An 11041-nucleotide genomic window follows, 5' to 3' on the forward strand; every position below is an offset into this window, starting at 1 on the left:
GCGGGGTCGGCGGCGGCGGCAGGCGGCGGTGGCGCGGGATCCAGGCGGCAGCGCGCGGCAGCGGCGGCGGTGACGGCTTAGGGTTAGGGTTTCGGGGCGGGGGCGGGCTGGCGGCTTGTGGGCTCGGGCGGCGCATTATAAAGGCCCCGTCCAGGCGGAGTCCTGGCCGAACACGGCCCAAAGTCGGTTTCATTTAAAAAAACATTACACGCAGAAAAACAAAAAAAAGAAATACTAAACGGACTCCAAAAATCCCGAAATAAATCTTCCCCGACTTCTAAAATCAAGCCGGTTAAGATGACCATTTATTTGGGGCCTAAATGCAATTTTGAAAAACGTGCATTTTTCCTAAATTCAAATAAAATAGCAATAAACTCCAAAATAAAAATCTTATTTGATTTTATTATCAAATCCCCAATATTTCTTTATTTTGGGAAAGTCATTTTATTCCCTCTCTCATATTTTCATAGTAGAAATAATTGAAGATAAAATAAATAAAATCAAATGATCCTATTTTCAAAATTTGAGAAAACCCAAATATGAAAATAACGAAACTCCCAACTCTCTTGGTGGGTCCTTGAGTTGCGTGAAATTTCTCGGATCAAGCCAAAATGCAATAAAATATGATATGCAATGATGCTCTATGTATAACATTCCAAATTGAAAATTTGGGATGTTACAATAGTGGAGTATGGGGGAGCAATCAACTAGTCTTCATCGAGCCAACGCAATCAAGAAAGGTGGTCCAACTTGAGGGAGTCAATATCGTCATCATCTAGCTCAAGTGGACCTTGTGCAAGGCAAAGGTTTGCCCTTGATAGGTTTTCTATTTTACCGGTCTCGTGGTGGTAGTTGGGAGACCGGGTTATAGGATCGTTTGCCGTACTAACAAGGGGGGCTCTCAAGTTGGTAGCTTGATCGTATTGTTAGTAGAGAGATCAAACCATTGCATCCTTGCATCTTGTTTCTTGGTTCTTGTTTGGTTCTCTTTGTGAGTCTTAGAGCTTATGATCATCTTGATGACAAGCTCGAGTTCATCGAAAATGGAGTTCACATGCATCTTCTATGATGTTTTCTATGTTGGAGGTTCTGCCAGTTCTTCTCTGTTGGAGGTTTCTCTCCTCTCTGCCAGTTCTTCTCTGTTCTTCGTTGCTTTGATGCTACTCGTTGTCCTGTATCCAACAAGTTTGAGTTTGCTCAATTCGGAGCTCTCATGAAGAAGTTATGGCAGTTTTGGGTTTTCTCCCTGCGGTAGTACCGTGGTCGATAGCGGTGGTACCGCTCGTCATGCGGTAGTACCGCTCCAATACCGCTCTCTACTACCGCCTCGATTTTGGGTATTGCACTTTTCGTGTTGGGTTTAGCAGTAGTTGCACAGCAGTAAGGCATGGCAGTTCCGCCTATAAGCGTAGTACCGCCCCGATTGGGCGGTAGTACCGCCTATAAGCGGTAGTACCGCTCCGGTCGGGCGGTAGTACCGCTACTGCATTACTACTGCTGTTCTCTGTTCTGCCCTACCACATTTGGTCCCGTGTTCTGCTCCTCCAGCGGTAGTACCGCTGGGGTGAGCGGTAGTACCGCTTATAAGTGGTACTATCGCCCTAAGGTTCATGTTTTGTTGCTCCTATTTCCTGCTTCTTCCGCCCGAGCGGTGGTACCGTTTGTGGAGCGGTAGTACCGCTCATGTGCGGGTTGAGCACATAACGGTTGGATTTTTTCCCTCCTATTAAAGGGGGTCTTCTTCCCCAATGAACCTTATCCTTTGAGCTCGTGTTCTTCCCCCATTGTTGACCTTCTTCGAGCTTGCTAACTCTCAATCCCTACATGGATTCTTGCTAGTTTTTGAGAGAAAAGAGAGAGGAGATCTAGATCCACATTTCCACCAATCACTTTCTCCTCTATGTGAGGGGAACCCCTTGGATCTAGATCTTGGAGTTCTTGGTGTTATCCTTCTTGTTCTTCCTCTCATTTTCCTCCCTAGCATTAGTTGCTTCGGTGGGTTTGAGAGACAAGGACTTGGGCACTCCGTGTGCCCTTGCCATTGCATTTGGTGCATAGATTTGAGTTCTCCACGGTGATACGTGCAAGTGAAGTTTGAGAAGCTTATTACTCTTGGGTGTTTGGGCACCCTAGAGCTTGTTCCTCTTGGGTGCCTTGGCGCCCGAGACGGTTGGTGTTGTTCAGAGCTCAATCATTGTGGTGTAAAGCTCCGGGCAAGTGTCAGGGTCTCCAATTAGGTTGTGGAGACCGCCCCGAGCAATTTGACGGGTACAGGTGACCGCCCCCAAGGGTTGCCAAAGTGTATGGGTTCGGTGACCGCCCCCAAGGGTTGCCATTTGTACGGGTTCGGTGACCGCCCTCAAGGGTCCCTTAGTGGAATCACGGCATCTTGCATTGTGTGAGGGCGTGAGGAGATTACGGTGGCCCTAGTGGCCTCTTGGGGAGCATTGTGCCTCCACACCGCTCCAAACGGAGATTAGCATCCGCAAGGGTGTGAACTTCGGGATACATCGTCGTCTCCGCGTGCCTCGGTTATCTCTTACCCGAGCCCTTTACTTATGCACTTTACTTTGTGATAGCCATATTGTTCTTTGTCATATATCTCGCTATCACATAGTTTCTTTTCTTGCTTAGCATAAGTTGTTGGTGCACATAGGTGAGCCTAGTTGTTGTAGGTTTTGTGCTTGACAAATTAACCGCTAGGTTTATTTCGCATTTGTTCAAGCCTAAACCATAATTATTTTAAAGCGCCTATTCACCCCCCCCCCTCTAGGCGACATCCACGATCTTTCAATGATGTACATTGCCTATCATCCACTCAAGGACCCATGTCTTCAGATCCCTATTGTAGCCACGAATGTGGAGAGTTGCATAGAATTGTAGCAGAAGCTATTCATTCCAATTCTCCTTATCAGTGACAAACTGGAGAAGGCCTGCATCTCTGAAACAGTCAAGTGCTTCTTCTAAGCAGGGCAGACCAGCAATGGCTTCGGAATCCAGACGCATATGAGGAAATATGCGCCCTTGGTTGTATAGAACACATGAGTAATAGCTGCGTTGCTGATAACTCCAGAACCAATTAGATGATATTCTTGGCTTGGAATGCGGGTTCTTGGCTCTATCAAAGAAGGTGTTGTGTGCAATGAAGCCATTGACATTTAATGATCCTGGTGCTGATGTAGTACCTGGGAACCGTGGCAACCTTGGTTTTGGCTTCTGAACCTAAGGCATGTGCTCCACATGATAGTCAAACTGAGGTCCGGGAGCAGGCGGAGGAACCAGAATTGGCCATCTGACAGTGACCAGCTCACCTTGATAGAATGCTTGCTCAATAGTGTGTGGCCTTGGTGACGGAACAGGAGTAGTGGCATTAGCAAGGGCATCAGGCTACACATTTGTTGTAGGTGCATCAGTGGCTTCATGCACGGTGTTGACTGTAGGCGCCACATTAGCTTCAGCCATGACAACGTCATTGGCGTCAGTAGTGTTGTTGGTGGCCGCCTCAGGATTTTCAACCTCCACTTGAGTAGCTGGAGGGTTGGGCACAGACACGTTCTCCTCGAGAACATCTTCTTGGTTGGTAGGGGGTGTAGTAACACGTTCTTCTAACTGATGGGGTTCTTGTTGTTCATCGGCTGATGCAGCCGGAATGTCTTCAACGGCATTGGCTTCGAACATGGGAACCGTCACAGAAGGATTTTCTTCAGGGAACACTTGACGTGCCACTGAGCTAGATTGGTTTGAGTCTTCTTCTGTGATGGTTGTCATGGAGACTGATGGCCTTAGGCCTTTGCGAAGCCGTTGAAACACGAGCGACGCCTTTGATGATGGTGTAGTCTCCATGTAATTGTCGTCATTCACCATTGGGCTGGCGACTTGCGCTGGTGAAGGACGGGGTGTACTTGGTGAATCTTGACTTGGAGTTTCTGGTTGGGGGCGATCAGCCCATGAGGCATCCTGAGAGATTGGCGTCAAAGGACGACCAATACTGATGAGTTCGTTGTTCGTGAGAACAGGTGATGATATCATTTGGTGCTCGATCTGAGGAAGTACTTCATCATCAACTACATTGTCTTGGGGACCAATGTCTTCAGTCGTGATGGGGTCAATGATTGGAACTTCTTCAGCTTCAGGAGCCTCTATGGAAGCAGGCTCATGAACTATCAATTGACGCTCTTGGTGTTCGGATGCAGGACGAGCAAAAGCAATGGGCTCGACAATGAGGGGCTCCGTGGGAGCAGCCCGATCTTTCTTCTTCGTCTTCCTTTTCTTGGGCACTGGAGTGTCATCAGTGGTGTTCTTGAACTTGCACTTTCTGGCTTCGGCTTTGAAAGTGAGTTATGTCGACTAGACGGGGGGTGAATAGGCGATTTTTATAAATTCTTCACTGAGGAATTTGTCGTGAGGAAATTCCTTAGCGAAGAACTATTAGCAGCGGAATAAGTACTTAGAAGTAAGCATAACATAATGCAAGCATGGTCATCATGATGAAATGATGACTAGCACAGAGTACAGAAAGCGTAATCACAGGATAACACAAGATGAAGACAAACAGACTGGAGAAATTGAACTGAGGAAATTGAGAAAGTCTTCAGTCAAAGTCTTCAAACACAGATATGAACAAACACTCAACACAGTAATGAGGAAATGAAAGGGTTGAGGAAATAGAACCAGTTAGGTTGGTGAAGACAATGATTTGGTAGACCAGTTCCAATTGATGTCTCAGTTGTACGTCTGGTTGGAGCGGCTGAGTATTTAAACTCGAGGACACACAGTCCCGGACATCCAGTCTCTGAGCACGCAGCTCAGGACACCCAGTCCTCACCGTATTCTCCTTGAACTAAGATCACACAGATCCCGTCCAATCACTCGTGGTAAGTCTTCAGGCGACTTCCAAACCTTCACGGACTTGGTCACTCGGCAATCCACAATTCCTCTTGGATGCTCTAGACCTTGATGCCTAACCGTCTGGAAGAAGCACAGTCTTCAAAGGTAACAAGCGTCGGATCCACGCAGGATCAATTTCTTCAGTGATGCTCAATCACTTTGGGTTTTGTAGGTGTTTGGGTTTGGGATTTTCCTCACTTGATGATTTTCGCTCAAAGTCCTCGGAGGATGGGTTGCTCTCAAATGACAAGTGTCAAGTTCTCTCGGAGCAGCCAACCAGCTAGTGGTTGTAGGGGGCGGCTATTTATAGCCTAGGGAGCAGCCCGACATGATAAGACATAAATGCCCCTCAATGATATGACCGTTAGGTGGATAAGATATTTTGGGACAGCTGGCGCGCAGCACAGCAATGGTCGGAAATTTGACTCTCAAATTCCTCAGGGCTATCATGTTCCTCACTGTGTAGGTAATTCGCACTGGCGAATTCCTAACTCCTCAGTCAGAACAAATTCATCAGCGATCAGAAGAACTTTGTCTCTGTCACTGAAGAAAGTGACTGAACTGTATGAGATTTCCAAAGGCTTCACTCGAAGGGATTGGTAGGTGTAGGATTTTGAGTTGAGCATCACATGGAAATTTTTCCTTAGTATTTCCTCGACCCCCTTTAACAGTATGGTGTTTCCTATGACTCAATAAGGAGAAAATGAAACTACAAAAACAAAAGTCTTCACGCTTCATGTTCCACAAATGAATACCAAGTCTTCAAGGTCACACCAATTTCTTCACTTTCAAAGTCTTCAGAAAGTCTTCAGAATATCAAAGTCTTCAGTTGAAGAACTTCATTTTTAGGGGTCGACTTTCTCTGTAAATATCAAACTCCTCATAGACTTATAGACCTGTGTACACTCACAAACGCATTAGTCCCTTAACCTATAAGTCTTCAATACACCAAAATCACTAAGGGGCACTAGATGCACTTACAATCTCCCCCTTTTTGGTGATTGATGACAACATAGGTTAAGTTTTCAACGGGGATAAATATATGAAGTGTATACACTGATATTGAGGAATTTGATTACAAGATATAGAAGAACTCCCCCTGAAGATGTGCATAGTGAGGAAATTGCTTTTGAGGCAATGCAAATTTGAAGAGTTGAATCATGGAGATCTCCCCCTATATCTTGTAATTCATACACGCATTTGATAAATAATATGAAGAATTTGAAATGCATGATGAAATATGGTGCCTGATGAGGTTCAGCATGCGTGCAATGTCATTGACGAGGAAATAAGCATGCAGAGCATAATGCAACAAAAGTATCAGTGCACCATCGGGTTTAAGATTACAACTCGATCCAAATAAAAGTCTCAGAAGAATGAGAGTTGTAACTTAAAAAATGCCCTTAATATAGACCCGCTTGAAGACTAACTCAGATTTCTCCCCCTTTGTCATCAATTGACCAAAGGGATTGAAACTGAGGACTAATGCCCCTGAAGAATTTCAAGTCGATGGAGGAGCGCCAGCGTTGTCGGGGTTGTTTGTTGTAGCAGGGCCTGCCGCAGTGTCGTCCAAATCTTCATACTCATCAGTGTCACGCGATGAAGAGTAAGAGCTGGCCACCAAGGAAGGAACTTTGACCTTCTTGAATTTCTTCGGTGGAGGTGCAGACCAGTCAAATTCTTCCTTGAGACCCATATTCTTCGGATCTGCAGCGCTGTAGACATGAGAGAGAACAGCCCAGGTACGGTTGAAGGTTTCATGGAGGTAGTATTGGTTCTTCTTCACTGCAATGTGTGCTGAGGTCATGTTGTGAAGAATTGAGCCAAACTAACGCTTGACCCATTTATGATTGCGATCAACCTTCTGATGAAGACTGAGGAGTAACTCACGGTCAGTCATCACCCTGGGTGCTGTGGATTGAGGATTTTGCTTGGATGAGGTATTTGCGGCAGAGTCATGTGTAGCAGAATCGTCATTGGTAGAGTAAGATGCAGCCTTGCCAAATTGACCATCCAATGGACGAATGCCTTCATCGATCACAGCAGCGGCCTTGCCTTTGTCATCAGCTGATGAAACTGTCCGTTTGAGGACTTCAATGGGAGGCAAGTAGCTACCGTGGTTCAGAGTGTCAGCTTTGTAATTCAGTGAAGATCTTGCCCTGATGAATCTCATAATCCAAGGAGCATAGGGCTTCAGCTTGAATGGTGACATAGCAATATTGGCCAGAGTCCTCATGAAGAAATCATGGAAGTTGACGGGAACGCCATGAATGATGTTGAAAAGCATATTCTTCATGATGCCAACGACTTCTTCATGATTTGAGTCGTGGCCTTTGATGGGACTCATTGTCTTTGTCAGAATTCGATAGACAGTCCGAGGCACATACAGTAATTCCTTGACGAGGAATTTGGTTCGTGGGGCCTGCCTTGGCTTCAAAGGCTTCATCAGCACTTGCATATAGTGATTTGAAAGTTCTAGTTCGTTGTAGATACAACAAGCATTATCAAGTGGAGGACTGAGTGGTAGAGCTCGAAGCAATTCAGTTGCAGGTGCCTTGTAGTGAGTATTTTCAGAGATCCAGTCTAATACCCAGGAGTTCACGTCTTCAACGTCTCCGGTGATGTGCAGAGTTGCATAGAATTGAAGAATGAGTTCTTCATTCCAGTCACAGATATCAATGCAGAAATTTAGAAGTCCTGCGTCGTGAAGAACACTGAGGACTGGCTCAAAGCCGGGCAGAGACTCCATGTCCACATGAGGAATATGTGCATGATCGAAGACTTTGTCTTTGTTGAAGAGCACTGAGGAATAGAAATTGGCTTGGCTGGCAGTCCAGAAACGCCTCTTCCTTATGCGAGCAGAATCATATGGATTATAGTCAGTGAAGAATACATGCTCGGCAAAGAAATCATCAGCCTTAAACTTCTGTTTGCTTGAGAACGGATTCTTTTGCTTTGGCAGAGGGGTGACAGTGAGTTGCATCACCACCTCAGGAATCGCGAGCTCAGGTTCTTCAGGCTGAGGAATTTCTTGTTCCTCAACAGATGCAGTCTGAGGATCAGCAGCAGTAGGTTCATCAGCACTAGTGGCTGGAATTTCTTCATGCATAGAGAGAGTGGGTTGAGTTTCTTCAGAGCCCATTTGAACTGTTGGTGCAGGGGACTGAGGAATCTGTTGGATCGGGGTGAAGAGAGGAGTATTGGGATGTTGACTTTCCCAAAAGTCATCATTCATCACAGATGTGGTGCACCCAATATCCACATCTTGATCTTCAATTTCCTCAACACCAGCCTCTTCAGCTGTGAACTGAGGCATAGGTGAGGAAATGACTGGCGTTGAAGGGATTGTGTCCACTTCAATTTCTTCATCAATCTGCTCTGACGAAGCAGCAGAATGATGTTCTTCCTCAGATCCGATTGGGATCTCATAGTCTTCTCCAAAAGGAACAAGGTCCTTTGATGGCATGGAGGAAATCAGAACAGCATCAATTGGATTTTCGAGTGAGCTGGTCATTGGCTTCATTTTCTTCGCAGCCAAAGAATTTGACACAGCTGATGCCTTCCTTTTCTTCACTGCAGCTCACTCTGCAGCCTTGGTCTTCTTCACATCAAATGCACATGGAAGAATTGGAGTTGGTGTAGGTGCAGATGGAGCTGAGGAATCTAGTTGATTTTCTTCAGCCGCAACTGATGCAGTTGCCCTGACTTCTTCAGTTTCTTCAGGCGCACCACTAGTGGATGCCCTGGCAATTTTTTCAGCGGCTGGAATGGGATCATCAGACCTGGAACTAGCATTTTCATCAGCATCCTGAACTTCATCAGCGGTGCTGGCATGTTCTTCAGTCGGCTGAGCTGAGACTTCAGCCTGAGGAATTTCATGTTGCGTTGGAGCAGCAATATTGGTGAATTTCTTCGTCAGGTTGACGAATCTGACTTTGGCTCCTTGCCAATCAGCATAGTAGGCATCAAAGTCATTGCTGAGGGCTTGAATTTCAGACTGAGCCTGGAGAAGTTCCTCAGGTGTCATTCTGACAATGTTTTTCTTCAGGAGCTTCTCCTTTCTGTATTGAGCTTTCTTAATCTCTCTTGCCTTTTCAAACTTCCATTTCTCTTCAGTGATGAAATGGGTCAACATATGATTTTGTCCAGCGGTCAGATGAAAATCAGGCATTGAGATGTTTGGATCCTTGTGCCAGAGATCAATATAATCGAGGATTTTCCTCGGATCCAACAGCAGTGGCACAGATGTGCCTTTGGCTCTAGCGGCCTTCACCTGTCTGTCTCTGATGATTTCTGCAAGTTCATCATCAGAAGGCACATGGAATGCGACCTGTTTCTTCTTTGGACTTGGCCGAGGACCTCGTCCAGCTGTTGCTTTGGTCTTCAGCAGAGTCGGGCCAGATGATGACTTTGGTGCAGCAGAGGAACTTGCTGAAACACCAGAGGCAATCGAGAAACCAGCAGTCCTTTGACATGTAGTCAGATGCACAGGAGCTGAGGACTTTGGTGGAGCAGTAGCAGTGTGAGGAATTTGCCGTGAGGGCGCTGCTGAGGAACTTGGCCGTGAGGGCGCTGTTGGTGAAGCACTTGGATTACGAGCAGGCTTCTTTGGCATGGATTTCCTCGGTTTGACTGAGGCCTCATTAGCAGTAGCAGTGGCAGAATCCTCATTGAATTTCTTCACTGCCTCCTTGGCCTGTCTTGCCAATTTAGCTTGGTGCTTAGCCTATTCTTCAGGAAAGTCCTCACCACGTTTGATGCTTGTGGGGTCAGCTACTTGGACAGGTGCCAATGGAGCTCTTGGTCATGGAGGATTGAGGGCAAATTTCTTCATGTACTTTGGAGTCACATATCTGTATTCCCTCCATTCCCTTGCCCATCTCCGTTCAATCTTCTGAATGCGCACCTTGCGCTGATTTTTGTTTTCTTTGCCAAATTTTGCTTCATCAGGTGTGCAATAGTCAGCATAAATTTCCTCAGGGATTTCAAACGCAGTCATAACCTCAGGTTTCTTTCCTCCTTTCTGCGGCTTCTTACCGTCTGCCATATTCTTCAGTTGAGGAATTTGAACAAATGAGTTCTCTGAAGAAGTATGTAGTTTTTCTTCGAGGAACGCTGCAAATGAGTTAAGTTGATGAGAACCTAGTGATTCAGCAGCAGACATGAGTACCTGTGAACAGAGTACAGGTGCGAGGAATTTGGAGAGGTCATATGCGTTCTGAGAAGGTTTTTCGAAAAGAACAAGTTTTGAGGAATTTTACCAGATGAACCTTGAGGAATTTCACTAAGCGTTTTTGTCTTAGGTTCCAGAGTTGTACAGATCGAAGATCCACACAATTAGGGAATTTTGAAGAAAATGATTGCTTAGAGAAACAGTTCAAGATCTTATGATGTGTGTGGTGTTCATATGTGTGAAGATTTGAAGAATAAACACCTTTGAAGATTTTCAGGAAAGCTTGAGAATCAAAGCGAGTAATAAAAGTAACTTTTAATTACCCAAAATGAAGAACATGACGAACTGAGAAGAACAGATGGGAAGTTCGTTAGGTTAGATCTTCCTTGCCCTAACTTGGCGGAGGAAGACAGCTACGGCGGCGGCGGAGTGAAGATTTCCGCGGTCGGCGTGAGTACGGCGGCGACGAGGTCGAGGCAGCGAAGCTCTTCCTCACCGGCGACGATGGAGTAGCGGTGGCGCTAGGGTTTGAGGAGCTCGAGCGGGAGAGAGAGGTCGAGCGGAGTAAATGAAGTGAGGAAGGAGACAGGGGTATTTATAGACACGGTGAAAAACTGTTCGCCCGAAGATTTAGGACGAACGTGCCCCTGACTGTTCTCCTTCTCATGACATGTGTCACCCACGTACTGTGTAGTGGAGATCGTGTATGATCATGGGTGAATAGAATAATGCATCATGGGATGCGGAATAGTTTGAGCGGCAAAACCGAAAATTTGGATAAGATTTGTTTTAATGTTTCGTTCGCAATTTCTTCAGCTGACAAGGACACAGTGAAGATTTTGAATGAGTTTCAAATAGAACGCACATGAAGAATTTGTGAATAGATTGGATTGAGTATAGCATAGTGGGGGAAGGGTCCGATCACATTCACTTAGCAAAAAAAAACAACTTGAAGAAATAGCTATAAGTGAATGCTGTAGA

The sequence above is a fragment of the Triticum dicoccoides genome, chromosome 2B (genome assembly GCF_002162155.2).
Source record: "Triticum dicoccoides isolate Atlit2015 ecotype Zavitan chromosome 2B, WEW_v2.0, whole genome shotgun sequence".
Classification (NCBI taxonomy): domain Eukaryota; kingdom Viridiplantae; phylum Streptophyta; class Magnoliopsida; order Poales; family Poaceae; genus Triticum; species Triticum dicoccoides.